This window comes from Scyliorhinus torazame, chromosome 11 (assembly GCF_047496885.1).
Source record: "Scyliorhinus torazame isolate Kashiwa2021f chromosome 11, sScyTor2.1, whole genome shotgun sequence".
Lineage (NCBI taxonomy): Eukaryota > Metazoa > Chordata > Chondrichthyes > Carcharhiniformes > Scyliorhinidae > Scyliorhinus > Scyliorhinus torazame.
Genome location: NC_092717.1, coordinates 74014710 through 74038667, shown reverse-complemented (window position 1 = coordinate 74038667; position 23958 = coordinate 74014710).

The following is a 23958-nucleotide window of genomic DNA, read 5'->3' as shown; positions in this document are numbered from 1 at the left end:
AAGGTCAGGAAGTATTGGCAAGGAACAGCACCACCAGTGAGAAGTGGATACCTGCCATCATCTAAGCCCAGGCAAGACCTATACTGTGTCACAGTGGTTAGCATTGTTGCTTCACAGCGCCAGAGTCCTGGGTTCGATTCCTGGTTGGGTCACTGTTGGAGTCTGCACGTTCTCCCTGTGTCAGCGTGGGTTTCCTCCGGGTGCTCCGGTTTTCTCCCACAAGTCCCAAAAGAAGTGCTTGTTAGGTGAATTGGATATTCTGAATTCTCCCTCTGTGTATCCGAGCAGGCGCAGGTGTGTGGCAACTAGGGGGTTTTCACAGTAACTTCATTGCAGTGTTAATGTAAGCCTACTTGTGACAATAATAAAGATTATTCTTGTTATGTTCAAACTCCGGATGATGTAGTGTAGAAAAAATAATAAGCTGATCAATTTTTAGCAACTGGAATTAGGTTGCCAGAGACACAGTCAACCGAGAGTCTGCATAAACTATGCCAAGTGAAGACCTAGACATTCTTGAGAACCTGACAATACCAGAAGCAATTGTGCAGACAGTATCCCAGTTTGAGGACACTTCAACATTGAGTCAACCTGCAATCACCATGGTTGACGTACAAACAACCAAAAACACCAGAGGTCAACACGAAAAAGCAGATGCCCGAGGTTCACCGACAACCACACAGAAATTGCGTCCTCACAGAAATCGACGTCCTCTGAAACGTCTAATGTTTTGATTGTGTTTGTTAATTGTACATATTGTAAATTTTAATTGTCAATGTTATACCGAGATTCATTGCATGAACCTCTGATATGAAGGGGTAGGACAGCGTTGTGTGTTCATGTTGTTCCCAGTGGGAATAGGGTCACTTTAAGATTTTGATCACATGTCATACTGATGACATCATTGGCAGTTTGGGTGGGATAACCGACTCTAGCAACTTGCATGATAACACCTTCCCCAATAAAGCTGTTGATTTTGTATCTTTGGGGTCTGCAAACCTGTACTTTAAAAATACCAGTTTCAATAGATCACCTCCCAATCATTAAACTCCAATGAATGTAGGCTCAATGTGCTTCACCTTACTTCATTGGACAAATCCCTTCATCCCAGGAATGAGCCTTGTGAACCATCTCTGAACTTCCTCCAATGCAAGCATGTTAAGTAAGGTGACCAAAACTGTAGTCCTCCAGGTGAGGTTTCAACTGTACAGTTGTAACAACACTTTCCTACTTTTATACTCCAACCACTTGCAATAAAAACCAACATTCCATTTGCCTCCTCGATTACTTGTGTACCTGCATGCTGACCTTTTGTGATTCATGTACGAGGATACGGAGGTCCCTCTGTACTCCAGCGTTCTGTCATTTCTTTCCATTTAAATAATATGGGCAGCACGGTAGCACAGTGGTTAGCACAGTTGCTTCACTGCTCCAGGGTCCCAGGTTCGATTCCCAGCTTGGGTCACTGCCTGTGTGGGGTTTGCACCCGTGTCTCCCCGTGTCTGCGTGGGTTTCCTCCGGGTGCTCTGGTTTCCTCCTACAGTCCAAAGATGTGCAGGTTAGGTGGATTGGCCATAATAAATTTCCCTTAGTGTCCAGAAAAAAGGTTAGGTGGGGTTACTGGGTTACAGGGATAGGGTGGCGGTGTGGGCCTAAGTAGGGTGCTATTTCCAAGAGCTGGTGCAGACTTGATGGGCCAAATGGCCTCCTTCTGCACTCGATTTCAGCGGGAGCGGTGCGCAAGTGATTTCTGGGAGGTAAGTTTCTCCTTTAAAAACACTTACCTTCACAGGAGCAGGCCAGTCGATTTCAGCGGGAGCGGTGCGCAAGTGATTTCTGGGAGGTATGTTTCTCCTTTAAAAACACTTACCTTCACAGGAGCAGGCCAGTCAATTTCAGCGGGAGCGGTGCGCAAGTGATTGCTGGGAGGTACGTTTCTCCTTTAAAAACACTTACCTTCACAGGAGCAGGCCAGTCGATTTCAGCGGGAGCGGTGCGCAACTGATTTCTGGGAGGTAAGTTTCTCCTTTAAAAACACTTACCTTCACAGGAGCAGGCCAGTTGATTTCAGCAGGAGCGGTGCGCAAGTGATTTCTGGGAGGTAAGTTTCTCCTTTTAAAAAAAAACACTTCTTTTCTGTTTTATTTTCTTCGACCTGCGGACTTCTGGGAAGGCCCCAACCAATAAATTCTGGTGGAGAGGAAATCCGAGACACTACACGTGTAGTGTCTCCCACCCACCCTCCTCCTCTAACCTAATAATAAGACCCATTGGTGTGAGGTAAGTGCCATATTATATTATTATTATTAGCATTATTATATTATATTATTAGCATTGCGCAGGTCAAGGAGACACAGCCGGAGTGAGAGAGATACAGACAGTGAGAATTTGCTAGTTTGGTGCAGTGAGGTAACCAGGAAAGGTAAGTGGTTAATCTAATTGTGCTGTTTTTCAGTTAAAAGTGCAGGGTAGTGTCTGATTGGCTGAAGCTGCCCCCACCATAAACTTAAATTAAATTAATTAATTAGTGATGGCTGGTCAGGTGATGTGCTTGAGCTGCTTGATGTGGGAGCTGGCAGATCCCATTGCGAGCTGCAGCGACCACATCTGCAGTAAGTGTTGGCTGCTCGAAGAGCTCCGGCTCAGAGTTGATGAGCTGGAGTCTGAGCTTCAAACACTGAGGCACATCCGGGAGGGGGAGGCTTACCTGGACACTGTGTTTCAGGAGGCAGTCACACATGTCAGAGTAAGTAGTTTAAATCCTGCTAGTGGCCAGGGACAGCAGGGTGTGACTGCAAGTCAGGCAGGTAAAGGGAACCTGCAGTCAGGAACTCAGGAGCCTCAGCCCTTGACTCTGTCCAACAGGTATGAGGCACTTGCTCCCTGTGTGGATGGCGAACAGGGTTGCAGGAAGGATGAGTCAGCTGACCAAGGCACCATGGTTCAGCAGGCCATCCAAGGGGAGGGAGTAAATAGGCAAGTTGTAGTTGTAGGGGATTCTATTATCAGGGGGATAGATAGTATCCTTTGTGAGCAGGATAAAGAGTCCCGCATGGTATGTTGCCTGCCTGGTGCTAGGGTGCGGGACATCTCTGACCGGCTTGAAAGGATACTGGAGAGGGAGGGGGAGGATCCAGTTGTTGTGGTCCATGTCGGTACCAACAACATAGGCAAGTCTAGGAAAGAGGACCTGTTTAGAGATTATAAAGAGCTAGGATTCAAATTAAAAAACAGGTCCTCAAGGGTCATAATCTCCGGATTACTGCCCGAGCCACGTGCAAATTGGCATAGGGAGGCAAGAATAAGGGAAGTTAACACGTGGCTGAAAGAGTGGTGTGGGAATGAGGGGTTCCTTTTCATGGGACACTGGCATCAGTTTTAGGACAGGGGGGACCTATACCGTTGGGATGGTCTCCACCTGAACCGAGCTGGGACCAGTGTTCTGGCGAAAAGAGTAAATAGGGTGGTCAATAGGACTTTAAACTAAAGATTGGGGGGGAAGGGAAAGTCAGGGAACCAAGAGGTGAAGTAATCAGTGGGAAGCGTAGTTGCTTAGGAATAGAAAAAAGCACGAAAAGACAGAACTCAGGAGAGGTTACAATAGTCCCCATCCCACAAAATATGACACAGTGTATGGAAAGGCTCAGTAAACCAAGGTCCACCTAAGAAAACAAAAAGGGACGGTCAATAGAGAATTAAAGGTGCTATATTTAAATGCGCGCAGTGTACGGAACAAGGTAGATGAGCTTGTGGCCCAGATTGTGACTGGCAGGTATGATGTGGTAGGCATCACAGAGACATGGTTGCATGGGGTTCAGGACTGGCATTTAAACATCCAGGGATTCACAACCTATCGAAAAGACAGAGAGGTGGGCAGAGGGGGCGGGGTTGCCTTGTTAATTAGGAATGAAATTAAATCAATAGCACTAAACGACATGGGGTCGGATGATGTGGAGTCTGTGTGGGTAGAGTTGAGGAACCACAAAGGCAAAAAAATCATAATGGGAGTTATGTACAGGCCTCCTAACAGTGGTCAGGACCAGGGGCACAAGATGCACCACGAAATAGAAAGTGCATGTCAGAAAGGCAAGGTCACAGTGATCATGGGGGACTTTAATATGCAGGTGGACTGGGTAAATAATACTGCCAGCGGACCCAAGGAAAGGGAATTCATTGAATGGTTACAGGAGGGCTTTTTGGAACAGCTTGTGATGGAGCCCACGAGGGGACAGGCCATTCTGGACTTAGTGTTATGTAATGAGCCAGACTTGATTAAAGATCTTAAAGTAAGGGAGCACTTAGGAGGCAGTGATCATAATATGGTCGAATTCAATCTCCAATTTGAAAGAAAGAAGGTAGAATCAGATGTAAAGGTGTTACAGTTAAATAAAGGTAACTACAGGGGCATGAGGGAGGAACTGACGAAAATCGACTGGGAGCAGAGCCTAGTGGGAAAGACAGTAGAACAGCAATGGCAGGAGTTTCTGGGAGTAATTGAGGACACAGTACAGAGGTTCATCCCAAAGAAAAGAAAGGTTATCAGAGGGGGGATTAGGCAGCCATGGCTGACAAAGGAAGTTAGGGAATGCATCAAAGCAAAAGAGAAAGCCTATAATGTGGCAAAGAGTAGTGGGAAGTCAGAAGATTGGGAAGGCTACAAAAACAAACAGAGGATAACAAAGAGAGAGATAAGGAAAGAGAGGATCAAATTTGAAGGTAGGCTAGCCAGTAACATTAGGAATGATAGTAAAAGTTTCTTTAAATACATTAAAAACAAACGGGAGGCAAAAGCTGACATTGGGCCGCTCCAAAATGACGCTGGTAATTTTGTGATGGGAGACAAGGAAATAGCCGAGGAACTGAATAAGTACTTTGCCTCAGTCTTCACAGTAGAAGACATGAGTAATATCCCAACAATTCCGGAGAGTCAGGGGACAGAGTTGAATATGGTTGCCATCACAAAGGAGAAAGTGCTAGAGAAACTAAGAGGTCTAAAAATTGATAAATCTCCAGGCCCAGATGGGCTACATCCTAGAGTTCTAAAGGAGATAGCTGAAGAAATAGTGGAGGTGTTGGTGATGATGTTTCAAAAGTCACTGGAGTCAGGGAAAGTCCCAGAGGATTGGGAAATCACTGTTGTAACCCCCCTGTTCAAGAAGCGAACAAGGAAAAAGATGGAAAATTATAGGCCAATTAGCCTAACCTCGGTTGTTGGCAAGATTCTAGAATCCATTGTTAAGGATGAGATTTCTAAATTGTTAGAAGTGCAGGGTCGGATTAGGACAAGTCAGCATGGATTTAGTAAGGGGAGGTCGTGCCTGACAAACCTGTTCTTTGAAGGGATAACAAATAGGTTAGACCAAGGAGAGCCAATGGATGTTATCTATCTTGACTTCCAAAAGGCCTTTGATAAGGTGCCTCACGGGAGACTGCTGAGCAGAATAAGGGCCCATGGTATTCGAGGCAAGGTATTAACATGGATTGACGACTGGCTGTCAGGCAGAAGGCAGAGAGTTGGAATAAAAGGTTCTTTTTCGGAATGGCAACCAGTGACGAGTGGTGTCCCGCAGGGTTCAGTGTTGGGGCCACAGCTGTTCTCTTTATATATTAACGATCTAGATGATGGGACTGAGGGCATTCTGGCTAAGTTTGCCGATGATATAAAGATAGGTGGAGGGGCAGGTAATATGGAGGAGGTGGGGAGGCTGCAGAAAGATTTAGACAGTTTAGGAGAGTGGTCCAAGAAATGGCTGATGAAATTCAACGAGGGCAAGTGCGAGGTCTTGCACTTTGGAAAAAAGAATAGAGGCGTGGACTATTTTCTAAACGGTGACAAAATTCATAATGCTGAAGTGCAAAGGGACTTGGGAGTCCTAGTCCAGGATTCTCTAAAGGTAAACCTGCAGGTTGAGTCCGTAATTAAGAAAGCAAATGCAATGTTGTCATTCATCTCAAGAGGCTTGGAATATAAAAGCAAGGATGTACTTCTGAAGCTTTATAAAGCATTAGTTAGGCCCCATTTAGAATACTGTGAGCAATTTTGGGCCCCACACCTCAGGAAGGACATACTGGCACTGGAGCGGGTCCAGCGGAGATTCACACGGATGATCCCAGGAATGGTAGGCCTAACATACGATGAACGTCTGAGGATCCTGGGATTATATTCATTGGAGTTTAGGAGGTTGAGGGGAGATCTAATAGAAACTTACAAGATAATGAATGGCTTAGATAGGGTGGATGTAGGGAAGTTGTTTCCATTAACAGGGGAGACTAGGACCCGGGGGCACAGCCTTAGAATAAAAGGGAGTCACTTTAGAACGGAGATGAGGAGAAATTTCTTCAGCCAGAGAGTGGTGGGTCTGTGGAATTCATTGCCACAGAGGGTGGTGGAGGCCGGGACGTTGAGTGTCTTTAAGACAGAAGTTGATAAGTTCTTGATTTCTCGAGGAATTAAGGGCTATGGAGAGAGAGCGGGTAAATGGAGTTGAAATCAGCCATGATTGAATGGTGGAGTGGACTCGATGGGCCGAATGGCCTTACTTCCACTCCTATGTCTTATGGTCTTATGGTCTTATAAATTCTATGTTATGTCTCCCTGCTGATGCTGAGAATCCATCTCAGATATCATTAAGATATCTGAATGATATATAATCATCTAGATAGGAATAATATGATCAGAGATAGTCAGCATGGCTTTGTGAAGGGTAGGTCATGCCTCACAAACCTTATCGAGTTCTTTGAGAAGGTGACTGAACAGGTAGATGAGGGTAGAGCAGTTGATGTGGTGTATATGGATTTCAGCAAAGCGTTTGATAAGGTTCCCCACGGTAGGCTATTGCAGAAAATACGGAGGCTGGGGATTGAGGGTGATTTAGAGATGTGGATCAGAAATTGGCTAGCTGAAAGAAGACAGAGGGTGGTGGTTGATGGGAAATGTTCAGAATGGAGTTCAGTCACAAGTGGAGTACCACAAGGATCTGTTCTGGGGCCGTTGGTGTTTGTCATTTTTATCAATGACCTAGAGGAAAGCGCAGAAGGGTGGGTGAGTAAATTTGCAGACGATACTAAAGTCGGTGGTGTTGTCGATAGTGTGGAAGGAAGTAGCAGGTTACAGAGGGATATAGATAAGCTGCAGAGCTGGGCTGAGAGGTGGCAAATGGAGTTTAATGTAGAGAAGTGTGAGGTGATTCACTTTGGAAGGAATAACAGGAATGTGGAATATTTGGCTAATGGAAAAGTTCTTGAAAGTGTGGATGAGCAGAGGGATCTAGGTGTCCATGTACATAGATCCCTGAAAGTTGCCACCCAGGTTAATAGGGTGGTGAAGAAGGCCTATGGAGTGTTGGCCTTTATTGGTAGAGGGATTGAGTTCCGGAGTCAGGAGGTCACGTTGCAGCTGTACAGAACTCTGGTACGGCCGCATTTGGAGTATTGCGTACAGTTCTGGTCACCGCATTATAGGAAGGATGTGGAGGCTTTGAAGCGGGTGCAGAGGAGATTTACCAGGATGTTGCCTGGTATGGAGGGAAAATCTTATGAGGAAAGGCTGATGGACTCGAGGTTGTTTTCGTTGGAGAGAAGAAGGTTAAGAGGAGACTTAATAGAGGCATACAAAATGATCAGGGGGCTGGATAGGGTGGACAGTGAGAGCCTTCTGGATATGGATATGGATATGGCTGGCACGAGGGGACATAACTTTAAACTGAGGGATAATAGATATAGGACAGAGGTCAGAGGTAGGTTCTTTACGCAAAGAGTAGTGAGGCCGTGGAATGCCCTACCTGCTACAGTAGTGAACTCGCCAACATTGAGGGCATTTAAAAGTTTATTGGATAAACATATGGATGATAATGGTATAGTGTAGGTTAGATGGCTTTTGTTTCGGTGCAACATCGTGGGCCGAAGGGCCTGTACTGCGCTGTATTGTTCTATGTTCTATGTTCTATATTAATGGTGTCTTTCCAGGGCCTTTCGGTGGTGCCTCTTCGCATCCCAGGTTTCTGAGCTGCATAGGAGAGTTGAGAGGAAGATCGTCTTGTACGCAAGGATCTTGGTATCAGCATGGATGTCGCAGTCTCGTCCTTACGTTTCCGAAGGAGGTGCTCATGGATTGGATATAATGTTGGATCTCTGCATTGACGTCAGCCTTAGATGAGAGGTGGATTCCCAGGAATGGGAAATGTTCCACGTTTAGTATCGTTTCTCCATTGACCTTGATGGAGGGAGAGACCGGGTCTTGCCCTGCAGAAAGTTGGTAAAGGACAAAAGTCTTCTTGAGGATGAGGCCGAGTTCAATTCTTTGGTATGCTTCCGCAAAGGTGTCAAACATGGCTTGGAGATTCTCTTCTGAGAGAGTGGAGATGGCGATATCATCCGCATGCTGAAGTTTATTGAGCAATATCAGTGGCACTTTCTTCTTGGATTTTAACTGGTTGAGGTTGAAACGTTTTCCATCCATCCTGTAGACGATGTCCACTCCACTGGGAAGCTTGCTGTTGGCAATGTGAAGGATGGTGGTAATGAAGAGGAGAAAAGGATGGGTGCTTGGCTCCAGTCTTGACCTTGAAGGTTTGTGTCTTTTTTCCGTGAGTGAGGACTGTCGCCGATATCTTGTCTTGGAGGAGATGGGGGATGTTGATGAATTTCTCTGCACAGCTGGCCTTTGACAGGGTCTTTCATTGCACTTCTCGATGAAGGTAGAGTCGTTAATCTTGCTCCTGGCATTTCTCTTGAAGTTGCCAAGTAGTGAAAATCATGCCCGCTGTTCCATGGTTTGGCCAGAAACCACTTTGGCTTTATTAAAAGATTTCTTCAAAGACTGAGAAACAGCGGCTAGTGAGGATTCGGATGATGGTCTTCTCGACAATCAGAGTAGAACAGAGACCATAGTATAGCATAGTACAGGCCCTTCAGGCCACGATGTTGTGCCGACCATTTATTCTAATCTAAGATCAACCTAACCTGCACCCCTTCAATTTACTGCTGTCCATGTGCCTGTCCAAGAGTCGATTAAATGTCCCGAATGACTCTAACTCCACCACCTTTGCTGGCAGTGCATTCCATGCACCCACCACTCTCTGTGTAAAGAATCCACCTCTGACATCTCCCCTGTACCTTCCTCCGATCACCTTAAAATTATGTCCCCTCGTGACAGCCATTTCTGCCCTGGGAAAAAGTCTCTGGCTATCCACTCTATCCATGCCTCTCATCACCTTGTCCACCTCTATCAAGTCACCTCTCTGCCTTTCTTCGCTCCAGTGAGAAAAGCCCCAGCTCCTTTCTTCCTAAGACATGGCCTTCAGTCCAGGCAGCATCGTAGTAAATCTCCTCTGAGTAGCGGAATTCCTCAGTAGTTGCCATAGTCTGCTTTGTCTCCTTTCTTAAAGACGGTGGTGACGGTGACATCCCTGATGTTGGCACCAATTTGTTCTCTGTCGCAGAATTTCAGCAACAGCTGATGGAGATGGTGGGTGATCTTTTTTTCTCCAAGTTTGAAAATCTCCACTGGGATTCCATCCATTCCTGCGGCTTTTCCATTCTTCATGTGTTTAATGGTGGCTTGGAATTTGTTCATGCTTGGTGGGAGTCCAAGATCATTTTTAATCGAGAGTTGGCTTCCTCAAACTATGGTTATATCACGGTTTAGGAGCTGTTCCCTGCATTTGGCGAGCTGGGAACCCTGTTGGAGTTCCAATTCCCAACTCCTTCCATTCCGATAGCTCCTTTCCAGCTTTGGGAATCCGTTCCAACCATGGCGTTGAGGTCTCCGAGGAGGATGATCTCATCTTCCTTCGGAATCCTGGAGATTATGGTATCTAGGGTGGAGTACAAGCCTTCTTTGGATTCATCATTTGCACCAAGAGCTGGGGTGTAGGCATTCATGACCGTTGCCTGCTGGTTCTTGGCAAGTTGTAGACAGAGGATCATGAAGCGCTCGTTGATGCCAACAGGGAGCTGAGAGAGTCAGTTGACGAGTTTGTTGTTGATGGCAAAATCAATTCCCTGCGTCCTGAGCCGATTCATGTTTTTAAATGTAGAGTACCTAATTATTTTTTTTCCCGATTAAAGGGCAATTTAGCGTGGCCAATCCACTTAGCCCGCACATCTTTGGGTTGCGGAGGTGAGACCCACTCAGGCACGGGGAGAATGTGGAAACTCCACACGGACAGTGACCTGGGGCCAGGATCAAACCCGGGTTCGGCGCTGTGAGGCAGCAGTGCTAACCACTGTGCCGTCCACTTCCTGGGCTGATCCTCAGGATTTCCCATCCACTGCCATTTTCTCTCAGCTGCCCTTCGCCAGCTCTTCAAGTTTCTTGCAGGGCAGAGATTTCAGTGTTGAACTGCCCGAGTTCACGGGAAACAAGGGCAGTTCTCCATTCCCGTCGATTATTGTTTGCATTAAGGGTTTGCACATTCCAGGTTCCAAAATTCAGTTTAACTGTGACTTTCTGACCGCAGGTAGATGAACGTGCTGGATGCGGTTTTCCAGCCAGGTTGGAAACAGACTATTTTTAGGGCACCTTTTCAAACCGTTTCTCCATGCGGGGTGAGCAGAGGGGATCCTGAAGAGGGCTGCTCATTCGTGAAGAAAGCTGCAGAAACATTACCCCATTCCTAGTCCAAGAGCAAGACAACTGAATGAAACTCCACTGCCCATGTGCCGGTGCATAGCTAGGGATTGCCAGATCTCACAGTCCTGTCCCTGTCACCTCTCGCTGATTGCCACAGGGCTTATCGGTGTGCGCGTTTCCTCTGGATACACGCCTGGTGTGGGACATCTTTTAGCGTGGATTTGCCATTGCACAGCAATGTTCCTCCTGCAGAATGTTTGAGGTGAGGGACGCCGTCAGTGTCCCTGCTGATTCCATCTGTGGGAAGTGCACCCATCTCCAGCTCCTCAGAAACAGCGTTAGGGAACTGGAGCTAGAGCTGGTTGAACTTCGGATCATTCGGGAGGCAGAGGTGGTCATAGAAAGAAGCTTCAGGGATGTAGTTACTCCGAAGAATAAAGATAGATGGGTGACGGTGAGAGGGGCTGGGAGGTAGCAGTCAGTACAGGGATCCCCTGTGGTCGTTCCCCTTAGTGACAAGTGTACCGCTTTGGATACTGTTGGGTGGGGGGGGGACTTACCAGGGGTAAGCCATGGGGTACAGGTCTCTGGCACAGAGTCTGTCCCTGTTGCTCAGAAAGGAAAGGGGGAGAGGAGTAGAACATTAGTCATTGGAGACTCCATAGTTAGGGAGATAGATAGGAGATTCTGTGGGAACGAGAGAGACTCGCGGTTGATGTGTTGCCTCCCAGGTGCCAGGGTGCGTGATGTCTCGGATCGTGTTTTCGGGACCATTAAGAGGGAGGGGGAGCAGCCCCAAGTCGTGGTCCACATAGGTACCAACAACATAGGTAGGAAAAGGGATAGGGATGTAAGGCAAGAATTTAGGGAGCTAAGGTGGAAACTTAGATCTAGGACAAACAGAGTTATTATCTCTGGGTTGTTACCTGTGCAACGTGATAGCGAGACGAGGAATAGGGAGAGAGAGGTGTTGAACACGTGGCTACAGGGATGGGGCAGGAGGGAGGGTTTCCGATTTCTGGATAATTGAGGCTCATTCTGGGGTCGGTGGGATCTCTACAAAGGGATGGTCTACACCTGGACCAGAGGGGTACCAATATCCTGGGGGAGAAATTTGCTAATGCTCTTCGGGAGGGTTTAAACCAATTCAGCAGGGGCTTGGGAACCTGAATTGTAGCTCCAGTATACAGGAGGTTGAGAGTAGTGAGGTCATGAGTAAGATTTCAAAGTTGCAGGAGTGTACCGGCAGGCAGGAAGGTGGTTTAAAGTGTGTCTTCTTCAATGCCAGGAGCATCCGGAATAAGGTGGGTGAACCTGCGGCATGGGTTGGTACCTGGGACTTCAATGTTGTGGCCATTTCAGAGACATGGATAGAGCAGGGACAGGAATGGTTGTTGCAGGTGCCGGGGTTTAGATATTTCAGTAAGCTCAGGGAAGGCGGTAAAATAGGGGGAGGGGTGGCATTGTTAGTCAAGGACAGTATTACGGTGGCAGAAAGGATGTTTGATGAGGACTCGTTTACTGCGGTAGTATGGGCTGAGGTTAGAAAACCAGGAAAGGAGAGGTCACCCTGTTAGGGGTTTCCTATAGGCCTCCGAAAAGTTCCAGAGATGTAGAGGAAAGGTTTGCAAAGATGATTCTGGATAGGAGCGAAAGCAACAGGGTAGTTGTTATGGGGGACTTTAACTTTCCAAATATTGACTGGAAACGCTATAGTTCGAATACTTTAGATGGGTCTGTTTTTGTCCAATGTGTGCAGGAGGGTTTCCTGACACAGTATGTAGATAGGCCAACGAGAGGCGATGCCATATTGGATTTGGTACTGGGTAATGAACCAGGACAGGTGTTAGATTTGGAGGTAGGTGAGCACTTTGGTGATAGTGACCACAATTCGATTACGTTTACTTCAGTGATGGAAAGGGATAGGTATATACCGCAGGGCAAGAGTTATATCTGGGGAAAGGCAATTATGATGCAATGAGGCAAGACTTAGGATGCATCGGATGGAGAGGAAAACTGCAGGGGATGGCCAAATGGAAATGTGGAGCTTGTTCAAGGAACAGCTACTGCGTGTCCTTGATAAGTATGTACCTGTCAGGCAGGGAGGAAGTGGTCGAGCAAGGAAACCGTGGTTTACTAAAGCAGTCGAAATACTTGTCAAGAGGAAGAAGGAGGCTTATGTAAAGATGAGACATGAAGGTTCAGTTAGGGCACTCGAGAGTTACAAGTTAGCTGGGAAGGACCTAAAGAGAGCTAAGAAGAGCCAGGAGGGGACATGTCTTTGGCAGGTAGGATCAAGGATAACCCTAAATCTTTCTATAGATAAGTCAGGAATAAAGGAATGACTAGGGTAAGAGTAGGGCCAGTCAAGGACAGTAGTGGGAAGTTGTGCTTGGAGTCCGAGGAGATAGGAGAGGTGCTAAATGAATATTTTTTTGTCAGTACTCACACTGGAAAAAGACAACGTTGTTGAGGAGAATACTGAGATTCAGACTACTAGACTAGAAGGGCTTGAGGTTCATAAGGAGGAGGTGTTAGCAATTCTGGAAAGTGTAAAAATAGATAAGTCCCCTGGGCCAGATGGGATTTATCCTAGGATTCTCTGGGAAGCTAGGGAGGAGATTGCTGAGCCTTTGGCTTTGATCTTTAAGTCAGCTTTGTCTACAGGAATAGTGCCAGAAGACTGGAGGATAGCAAATGCTGTCCCCTTGTTCAAGAAGGGGAGTAGAGACAACCCCGGTAACTATAGACCAGTGAGCCTTACTTCTGTTGTGGGCAAAAATCTTGGAACGGTTTATAAGAGATAGGATGTATAATCATCTGGAAAGGAATAATTTGATTAGAGATAGTCAACACGGTTTTGTGAAGGGTAGGTTGTGCCTCACAAACCTTATTGAGTTCTTTGAGAAGGTGACCAAACAGGTGGATGAGGGTAAAGCAGTTGATGTGGTGTATATGGATTTCAGTAAAGCGTTTGATAAGGTTCCCCACGGTAGGCTACTCCAGAAAATACGGAGGCATGGGATTCAGGGTGATTTAGCAGTTTGGATCAGAATTTGGCTAGCTGGAAGAAGACAAAGGGTGGTGGTTGATGGAAAATGTTCAGACTGGAGTCCAATTACTAGTGGTGTACCACAAGGATCTGTTTTGGGGCCACTGCTGTTCGTCATTTTTATAAATGATCTGGAGGAGGGCGTAGAAGGATGGGTGAGTAAATTTGCTGATGACACTAAAGTCGGTGGAGTTGTGGACAGTGCGGAAGGATGTTATAAGTTACAGAGGGACATAGATAAGCTGCAGCGCTGGGCTGAGAGGTGGCAAATGGAGTTTAATGCAGAAAGGTGTGACGCGATTCATTTTGGAAGGAATAACAGGAAGACAGAGTACTGGGCTAATGGTAAGATTCTTGGCCGTGTGGATGAGCAGAGAGATCTCAGTGTCCATGTACATAGATCCCTGAAAGTTGCCACCCAGGTTGAGAGGGTTGTTAAGAAGGCGTCCGGTGTGTTAGCTTTTATTGATAGAGGGATTGAGTTTCAGAGCCATAAGGTCATGTTGCAGCTGTACAAAACTCTGGTGCGGCCGCATTTGGAGTATTGCGTGCAATTCTGGTCGCCGCATTATGGGAAGGATGTGGAAGCATTGGAAAGGGTGCAGAGGAGATTTACCAGAATGTTGCCTGGTATGGAGGGAAGATCTTATGAGGAAAGGCTGAGGGACTTGAGGCTGTTTTCGTTAGAGAGAAGAAGGTTAAGAGGAGACTTAATTATGGCATACAAGATGATCAGAGGATTGGATAGGGTGGACAGTGAGAGCCTTTTTCCTTGGATGGTGATGTCTAGCACGAGGGGACATAGCTTTAAATTGAGGGGAGATAGATATAGGACAGATGTCAGAGGTAGGTTCTTTACTCAGAGAGTAGTAAGGGCGTGGAATGCCCTGCCTGTAACAATCGTGGACTTGCCAACACTAAGGTCATTCAAATGGTCATTAGATAGACACATGGACGATAAGGGAATAGTGTAGTTGGGGTTTAGAGTGGTTTCACAGGTCGGCGCAACATCGAGGGCCGAAGGGCCTGTACTGCGCTGTAATGTTCTATGTTCTATGTTCTAACAGACACATGGCCCTTGACAGAAGGTAGGTCCAGTTCCAATGACAAGGGAACCTCGATGACTGTGATCTCCCTACTGCTTGTGCCTTCATCCGCCATCGCAGCCGCCTAATCCAGCCATTGAGGACTTGTTTTGGATTGTGTGCTTTGTCTAGTTCCTCCCCTCCGACCTTGCCGTAATAGGTGATACTGCCAGGAGCTTAAGACTCCCGACAGCATTGCACCCGGGATCAATGGGATGTTTAATCTGCCAAGACAAGGTGGCAATCCAAGGAAAGGTTTCTTAAACTAAGAACATGAGACAGAAGCACGGGAACTGCTATCGTGGTGTCTATCTTTGCAACCCTCTCTCAATATAATCCTCAATATAAAATATTTCAAAATATTGGCATGTAAACTCTGGATTATAAATGAAGGCGCTCTAATTTTTAGACAACCATGTTGCAGAAACAGGCTTGCAGGTGTGAATTCTGTCAATTTAGCACAGGTTTGATGAGAAAGTTTCACGAGTATTATGATCGAATTAAAGACTGCTAATATTTAAAGAAATCTTAATACCTTGTTTTAACCAATTATAAAATAATTAAACACAGCAAATATGATAAAGTTACACTATATCTTGTAACAACAAGCATGCACTCAGGTTTACTTTTTACTTCACCCTAGATTTCTCTGATAAGACACATCAATCTTAAAGTATTTACTTCTGTAGGAACCACTCATTAGTATCCCACAATCAAAGATCATAGAATTTATAGTGCAGAAAGAGGCCATCCGGCCCATCGCATCTGCACCGGCCCTTGGAAAGAGCACCCTACCTAAGCCCACGCCTCCAGCCTATCCCCGTAACCCAGTAACCCCATCGAACATTTTTGGACATTAAGCGCAATTTATCATGGCCAATCCACCTAATCTGCACATTTTTGGACTGTGGGAGGAAACCGGAGCACCCGGAGGAAACCTACACAGACACAGGGAGAACGTGCAGACTCCACACAGATAGTGACCCAAGGCGGGAATCGAACCTGGGACCCTGGAGCTGTGAAACAACTGTGCTAACCACTGTGCTACCGTACATCTCTGGAGAATTCTCCTCAGCTTCATAGTCTCAGATATAGAACTGTCATTTAACATCTCTTGACTGTGGGTGTCCCAGTCTCTTGCCCTTGCTACTTCCCAATACTTCCAAGCTAATTCAGCTGATTACTTTCTTTTGCAATTAAACACCATAAGGCCCTCTGTAGGTTTTCCAACTAGCTTCAATTATGTACCCTCAAGATTCAAATTGTGATTAAGCCTCATCCATGTTTATGTAGTCAATGACAACATTCTTTTTTTTTTAATACTGCTTAGATTTACTCCATCTAACTTCTCTCAGAGCTGCAAACTGCTTGAGGTCCAAACTGCAACTAAAATGGTCTCAGCAAATACCCAGATAAATTAAAATCAGAAACCTTCCTTAGTTCCACTCATTTCCATGATGGCATGCTCTGGGCTGTCCTCAAACAGACCTTTGAGTTAATTATTACTCATTTACAATTTTCTTTTTTGATCTGAGTAAGTACATGGGTTATACGGTCACGGTTTCCTGAATGCTTTTAAATTAATTTAGCTCTAACTCTCAAAACAACATATCTCTCTGGAATGCCCATCTTTACAATCACCATAAGCATCAGATCTCCAACACTTTGGGTATGTAAGACTACCTGCTTAGAACTCTTCTATTGTGACTTTAATAAACAATCATGGGTCATCTTTTAAACTGCATTTTCTTGAGAGGTTTTGGCAACCTCCAAAGCCCAACATTTTAATTGCCTCACCTTTCCAACTTTTTTCTTCCCAGAACTAAAAATTACCTCTTAAAATATTAACTTGAACCATGAACGAGTTAAAATGCATTAAAGATGATCTATTCATAGATGGGAGCTTCCCTTGTTTGAAGGATTTAGAGGAGAAGTTTGAACTGCCAGCAGGAAATGGATTCAGGTATCTGCAGGTACGGGATTTTTTGCGAAGGTAGATTTCGACCTATCCGCTCCTACTGCCACGGGGGATACAGGACAGGGTAGTTTCCAGAACGGGGGTGGGAGAGGGGAAGGTATCAGACATCGTCAAAGAGCTTATGGAGTAAAAAAGAGGAGCTAAAAGGCAAGTGGGAAGATGAGCTAGGGGGAGAGATAGAGGCGGGTCTGTGGGCGGATGCTTTGAGCAGAGTTAACACATCCTCATCATGTGCCGGGCTTAGCCTGATACAATTTAAGGTAGTTCACCGGGCACACATGACGGTGGCCCGGATGAGCAAGTTTTTTGGAGTAGAGAACAGGTGTGCGAGGTGTACTGGGGTGCCAGCAAATCATGTCCATATGTTTTGGACATGCCCGAAGCTTAGGGGATTCTGGTAGGGATTTGCAGATGTCATGTCCACGGCACTAAAAACACGGGTGGTGCCGAGTCCAGAGGTGTCGATTTTTGGAAGATCCGGGAGTCCAGGAGGCGAGAGAGGCTGATGTCTTAGCCTTTGCCTCCCTGGTAGCCCGGAGACAGATATTGTTAGCGTGAAGGGACTCGAAGTCCCCAAAATCAGAGACCTGGGTTAGCGACATGGCTGGGTTTCTCAGTCTTGAGAAAATCAAGTTCGCCCTAAGAGGGTCAACGCTAGGGTTCGTCCGGAGCTGCAGCCGTTTATCGACTTCTTCAGGGAAAATTAACTGTCAGCAGAGGCAAAGAGTTCGGCTATTTTCTGCTAAGGGTAAGAGGGACTTGTTAGGGATGGAAATGTATTACGTTTATATTTGGATTCGCTTTCTTTTCTGTTGTTGTTATTGTTATTATAAAATTACAAATACCTTAATTAAATGTATTTTTTAAAAAATGCATTAAAGATCTTTATGTGGATTGTTTCAAATTTTGTGAATTCACATTTCTTTTCTGGAGCTTTCACAGACACCACAATTCACACAGACCAGATTGATACCAAATTACTGTCTCGGGTCATTTAAAGCCTAATAACACACTTCAGAAACCCGTCTGCAAATACCTCAAGATATATCAGCGAGTGACAGATTATGGAAAATAAATCAAGAAATATGGAGTCACATAACTCATGAATACAGCAAGCACGAGTGACAAATGTTGACGGCATTCTGATGAATTGGTATTAATGCAACACTATCCTGACTTGCATTTGTTTACATGTCTTGGTGTCTTAGTCTTGCTGTGATTATGCAGAAATGAAATGCTGGATGTCATCATATATTAGTGCTAGAATCCCTCACAGGTCAGTTTAGCTTTAGGTTCAGCCTGCAATCCCATATTTTGTAGATGTGTTCTCTTGCTTTGTTGTTATCACTTTGTTATATTACCAAATTCCACAACAGAGAATTTGAGACAACATTCTTGCCGAATTATAGGTTCTCTCTTCCCGTTCCCGTAACTTTATCTTTTATTTTCTCTCCTGAAGGTGATCACTCACTTGGGATACAGTTTTGTGGGTATCAGCAGGCCTGCAGTAGATCTCCAAGCAGTTATTGCTTACAGAGGAGGGGGAACAGAGAGTGTTTGCTATTCTGAATTGTGGAACTGTTTTTCACTGTGTGCCAGTTGTACCAAGATTGTATGGGTATTTATAGAGAACAAGTTCAGGATTTAGTTCCAATTAGTGTAATGGGGAGCTTCTCCCTTGTTATCTTCATACATGCACTTCCAGCAAGAGTCACATGCAGCAGGAACTTCAACCATTCTTTTTTCCTCCCTCAGTCGTAGGTCATTATTATTGTAATGGTTCTAGTTGCACACCAACAAAGAATTGTAATATCATCAACACTGATGGACCTATCTTCATACACCATGTGGTGCACACATTCACAAGGTAATCAGAGCCTTTCAGTATGGTGGGAACATAAAACGTTCCTTCAGGCCTTTCCCAACTTAGTGTGGAATAGATCACAAAAGAGGTGCCACAGAAATCCATAAGATTTAGTGAACATAAAATCCAGTACTAAATCACAACTTGTATTATAAATAGTAGCAACTGGTGCACCATTGCACTCATCAAAATAAAGCTCCAAAATTATAAAAGGTTTTGAAAGGGTAATTATTGAAAGGTAACAAGCAGACATAGGGCTGAATTTTCTTTAAAGTTGTAAAACCCTGCTGTTGGGATTGAAGGTGGGATCTGGCCTTGTAAGGCACAGCAACCAGTTAACAAGGCTGTTGCTGTGAACACCGTCCAATTGAGGATGGTGGCCCACCTCTCAGAACAGACAGCCAAATGTCGGCTGCTGCTGCTGAGCAGGAAGGAGAGGCCACCTCAATGCTGGGTTGTGTTCAAAGAGCTCAGGCTAGGCAGCGAGGCCTGGCACTTGGGTGGGCACCAGCTTCAAGGGCTGATGCCTTATCCAATTGCAGGCTGGGAATCTTCAGATAATCGTGGAGCATGCATAAAGATGGCCCTTTCCCCCCACTCCAGAGAGCCAGTGGGAGGCCACAGGGTTAACCAGCCGGTCTCCCCATGCAGTAGTGGATCCCCGGATATGCACATAATGAGAGGAGGAGGGAGTGGCCTGTAACTAGGCCCTGAATTGGTTGCCCTGAGGATGGCTATTCCGCGGAGGTACCCACTGAAGGAAGATGTCAGGCTCCCCTCATAGTGTCTTCTCCAGTCATATTACCAGCCCTCGAAATTTCAGTTCATAAATTTTGAGTTGTCACGAGGTGAATAAAGTGGGAAGCTAGAAGAATATTTTTTACACAGAAGGCTATTAGAGCTTTAATGTTTTATCACAAATAGTTGTTGAAGTAGAGGCTGTAACTTCATTTAAAAGGATTTTGTATTTAAAAAATAGAGCATGGGAAGGGATAAAGGATTAAAGTTCACAGTGCTAGACTTTATAAACATATCGTTCAAGGCACAAAGAAGCGGGGCATGTAACAGCAGCAATAATTTGCATTTAAACCTTACCTCTAATATAATAAACTGTCTCAAGGAACTTCACATGGGTGTTTATCAACCAGAGTTGCACATTGACACATAGTAAATATATTGGTCAGATCGCAGATCAAATAGGTTTTAGGGAGCATTCAAAAGGAAGGAATGGAGGATTCTAAAAGAGGAAATGGAGGTAATGAAGCAGAGATATTTAGGTAGGAAATTTTGCCACTGGCAATGGTGGAGTGGATAGGCTAGAGGTCAGAATTAGAGGAACACCAGTATCTTGGAGGTGGTTACGGAGATAGGGAGGTGCAAGGCCATGGAGGGAATTGAAAACAAGAATTAACATTTAAATAATTGAGGTGGTACTTAATCTGGAGCTAGTGTAGGTCAGTGAGCACAAGGGACCTGGTGTGAGTTCAGAAGCAAGCAGCAGAGTATTCAATGTACTTCAGTTTGGAATTCAGCTAGGAGTGCATTGGAACTGTCCAATCCAGCTGAAATAAAGTTGTGCCACAGAAATGGAACAGAATTTAAAATGATAGATGTTAATATCAATGTGCATCCATTATCTGGTGGGCAAGTCACCAACATCGCATGGAACATGCCATGCCTCTGAAGCAAGAAATGAAGGGAAATTATTAGATCTTCCTATTAAATCAGAGAAGTTTTCTTCTTGGCCATTGGAGACAACATATCAACTATGTCAAACTAGCTACCACAATGGAGGACTTATCTTTGGGACAATCTTCAACAGAGGTTTTAAGAGAACTAATTACATTACCTAGGAGTGTAATGGAGAATGAAGCTTTACTCAGAGTGACAAAGTTGGATGCACATTCACCATTTTTCCAAAACTCTGCAACACTTAGTTTAATTGTCCATTACCCAATACCTAGTTGGCTTCAATTAGCTTCCTGTCCTCAACACAGTAACTTTATCCTCCATGGCCTTCTCCACTTTATCTCTGCAATTCCCTCCGTAATATGTTCCTTCTGAACTCTTCATTCCTTGAACTCTTCTCAAGGATCCTTCCTCCATCCCAACATCGGGACCGTAGTCATCAGGTGCTGGAGTCTTTTGGTGAATTCTTTCTCAGTATGGTAGTTGTCCCTTCTCCGGGGAATGTTGTTGCCTTAGCAATTGTTGTTACTGTGGTAATTGTTGTTGTATTTCCATTATTGGGTACCGATGGACCTCCGGGAGTGATGGTTGTAGCTGGTACTATTCCATCTTCCTGATTGGTCACCTGCACTGAAGGAACACCTATTCTAGTTCTTCATACATGCCTGCCATTGCGCTAGTATATTTGGTCAGTTACTTCCATCTGGTATGATCAAAGTGACATCTGCTCTACACATGTTGGTCTACACATGATTGCTACATGGGTTGACGGGCTCTCCAATGCTCAATGGCAGTCCTGTCAAAATGAAATTTGGTCATCATTCCACTGATTTTTTAACTCACATTAGTGACTACTTCTGGCTTTTTTGCTATTGGAAGAGTAGTTTGCATGACATGACATTAGTCTTTGGAGTGGACTGCTTTCCATACCTTCAGTCGGTGTGTTTCTCCACTTGAGGATTACCTTATATACATCTGTGCGTGATTTGCTCAATTTCTTGATGATTCCTTTGACAATTTTCACTGCCACCATTCAAATGCAGAGATTATGTACAGTGTTGAATTTCTAAATCCTTTGCAATGTGACTGAATTCTTCACTTGTGAACTAAGAGCCATTGTCACTCAGCAGAATATTTACAATGCCACATCGACTGAAGTGCACTTTCAGGAATTCTACTCTCTCTTCTGCCATTGTTGAAGTCATTGAGCCCATCACAGAATTGTAGTCTACAGTGACAAGATAATCAGTTCCTGCTTTAGAATCATAGAGAATCATAGAAGTTTACAGCATGGAAACAGGCCTTTCGGCCCAACCAGTCCATGCCGCCCAGTTTTTACCATTAAGCTAGTCCCAGTTGCCCACACTTATAGAATCATAGAAGTTTACAGCATGGCAGTTAAGAGCATTAGTTAAGAGCTTTACTCCCAGCTTCATCCACGGTCTGTCTGGGGTGTCATACATTATCAATGGCTCTTTAGCATGTTTAGCCTGGTACTGTGGCCAGTGCAGTGCTTGTAACACGTGACCTTAATTTCATTGCTTATGTTTGGCCAGTAGAGCACATTTATTGCCTTCCTCATAGTCAATTCAATTCCTTGATGATTTTCACGGATGTGCTTCAGGATCTCTCCTCCTGTCGCCTTAGGAATGATGACGCTATTTCCTTTGTACAAGGTGTCATCTTGTCACTTCATCTCTGAATACTCAACATGCTTTTGTAACCACAGGAGTGTCCTTGATGTTCTCAGGCCATCCTTTTATCACTACTTCTTGCAGTGTTTGGAGAGATGCATCTTGTTGGGTAGTTTTCTTGATTTGAATAAAGTGCTTGTCTGTCAGATTTATTGTCTCTGCTGGGTTGATGACTTCTAGAGTATGTTAAGCTGCTGCATCGCATTGAATCCAGAAGATTTCACATTCTGGTGTAGCCTTCTCAAATTTCGTCCTGGGGATAGCATGTCAGCAATGTACATCTGTTTCCCTTGCTTGTATGTCACAGCCAGATGATCTCTAAATTAGGTAACATTCTTTGCAGACATTTTGGAGCAGACAGTAACGGTTTGAGAAAACTGCTTCAAAGTGGCTTGTGGTAGGACTCCTATTTACGTGGTCTCTCACAAGCAGGTATTGATGAAAATTCTCACCAGCAAAAACAGTAGACAGATACCCGGGACCTGGGGCGAAATTCTCCAGTATCGGCGCGATGTCCGCCGACCGGCACCAAAAACGGCACTAATCAGTCCGGCATCGCACCGCCCCAAAGGTGCGGAATCCTCCGCATCTTGGGGGGCCGAGCCCTAACCTTGAGGGGCTAGGCCCGCGCCGGACTGATTTCCGCCCCGCCAGCTGGCGGAAAAGGCCTTTGGTGCCCCGCCAGCTGGCGCGGAAATGACATCTCCGGGCGGCGCATGTGCGGGAGCGTTAGCGGCCGCTCACGGCACCCCGCGCATGCGCTGTAGAGGGAGTCTCTTCCACCTCCGCCATGGTGGAGACCGTGGCGAAGGCGGAAGGAAAAGAGTGCCCCCATGGCAGAGGCCTGCCCGCGGATCGGTGGGCCCCGATCGCAGGCCAGGCCACCGTGGGGGCACCCCCCGGGGCCAGATCGCCCCACGCACCCCCCAGGACCCCGGAGCCCGCCCGCGCCGCCTTGTCCCGCCGGTAAGAGAGGTGGTTTAATCCACGCCGGCGGGACAAGCATTCTAGCAGCGGGACTTCGGCCCATATGGGCGATTCCCGCCCCCACCGAATCTCCAGTGCCAGAGAATTCGGCAACCGGCGGGGGCGGGATTCACGCCAGCCCCCAGCGATTCTCCGACCCGGCGGGGGGGGTCGGAGAATCTCGCCCCTGAAGTCCAAAGCCAAGAAATTACACAAATTGATTGGTGATTCTGGCAATGCAATGCTTCTTAATTCTGCAAACATGATAGAGAGCCAATCGAAATGGACAAGAGTTTTGAGGATTTTAATTGTTTCAAATGCTTCTCCTCCAGAAAGTTACTCCTGATACCAGTGAACAAAAAAGCTGAAATGTGTGAGAGATTCTGTTACTCGCAGAACTGGTACTGAATCATAACTGTCTATGCAGCAAATAGGAAACCTGCATAATGCAAAAGGCACGTTTAAATTTGCATGGTGGATAATTATGCAAAGAATATGCATGTATGCTCTATATCTGACTGCTGCTGTTCTAGATTGCTTTACTGTTCAGTGAATACATGTACAGCCAACAGCAACTCTTGTTCACACAACTAGACAATCAGAGAAGGATATACGAACAATATTTTAAAAATGTGTTTGTGGATGAATGTTTATGTACCAATAAACAGACAGAATTTCTATAGGCGCTTGTCTCTCAGGTATTCAATGCAAGGGGAAGCAGAGCTTCCTTGACAGGATCAATAGATCAAGAAATAAAGGAACAGGCTTTCATCAATGGGTCCGGCCTATGAAGCAACCACAGATTTGTCCAATTTTTAACAGACAATTTCCAGATCTTGTATGTATTTTAATAATCAATTTATTTTGTGCCGTCTTTTGGAAATGTGAATATGATGATATTTGTGAAATGCAATAAACTGTGTGCTCATTATTTACCCTCAAAACCAGGCTATTTGAAACTGAGGTTTATGACAGGCAGGTGAGTCGTGGGTGTGTTGGGAGTGCCGCAGAGTGGTCATTTGCGGCTTTCCCAATTGCAGGAGAAGCGCCCAAAGGC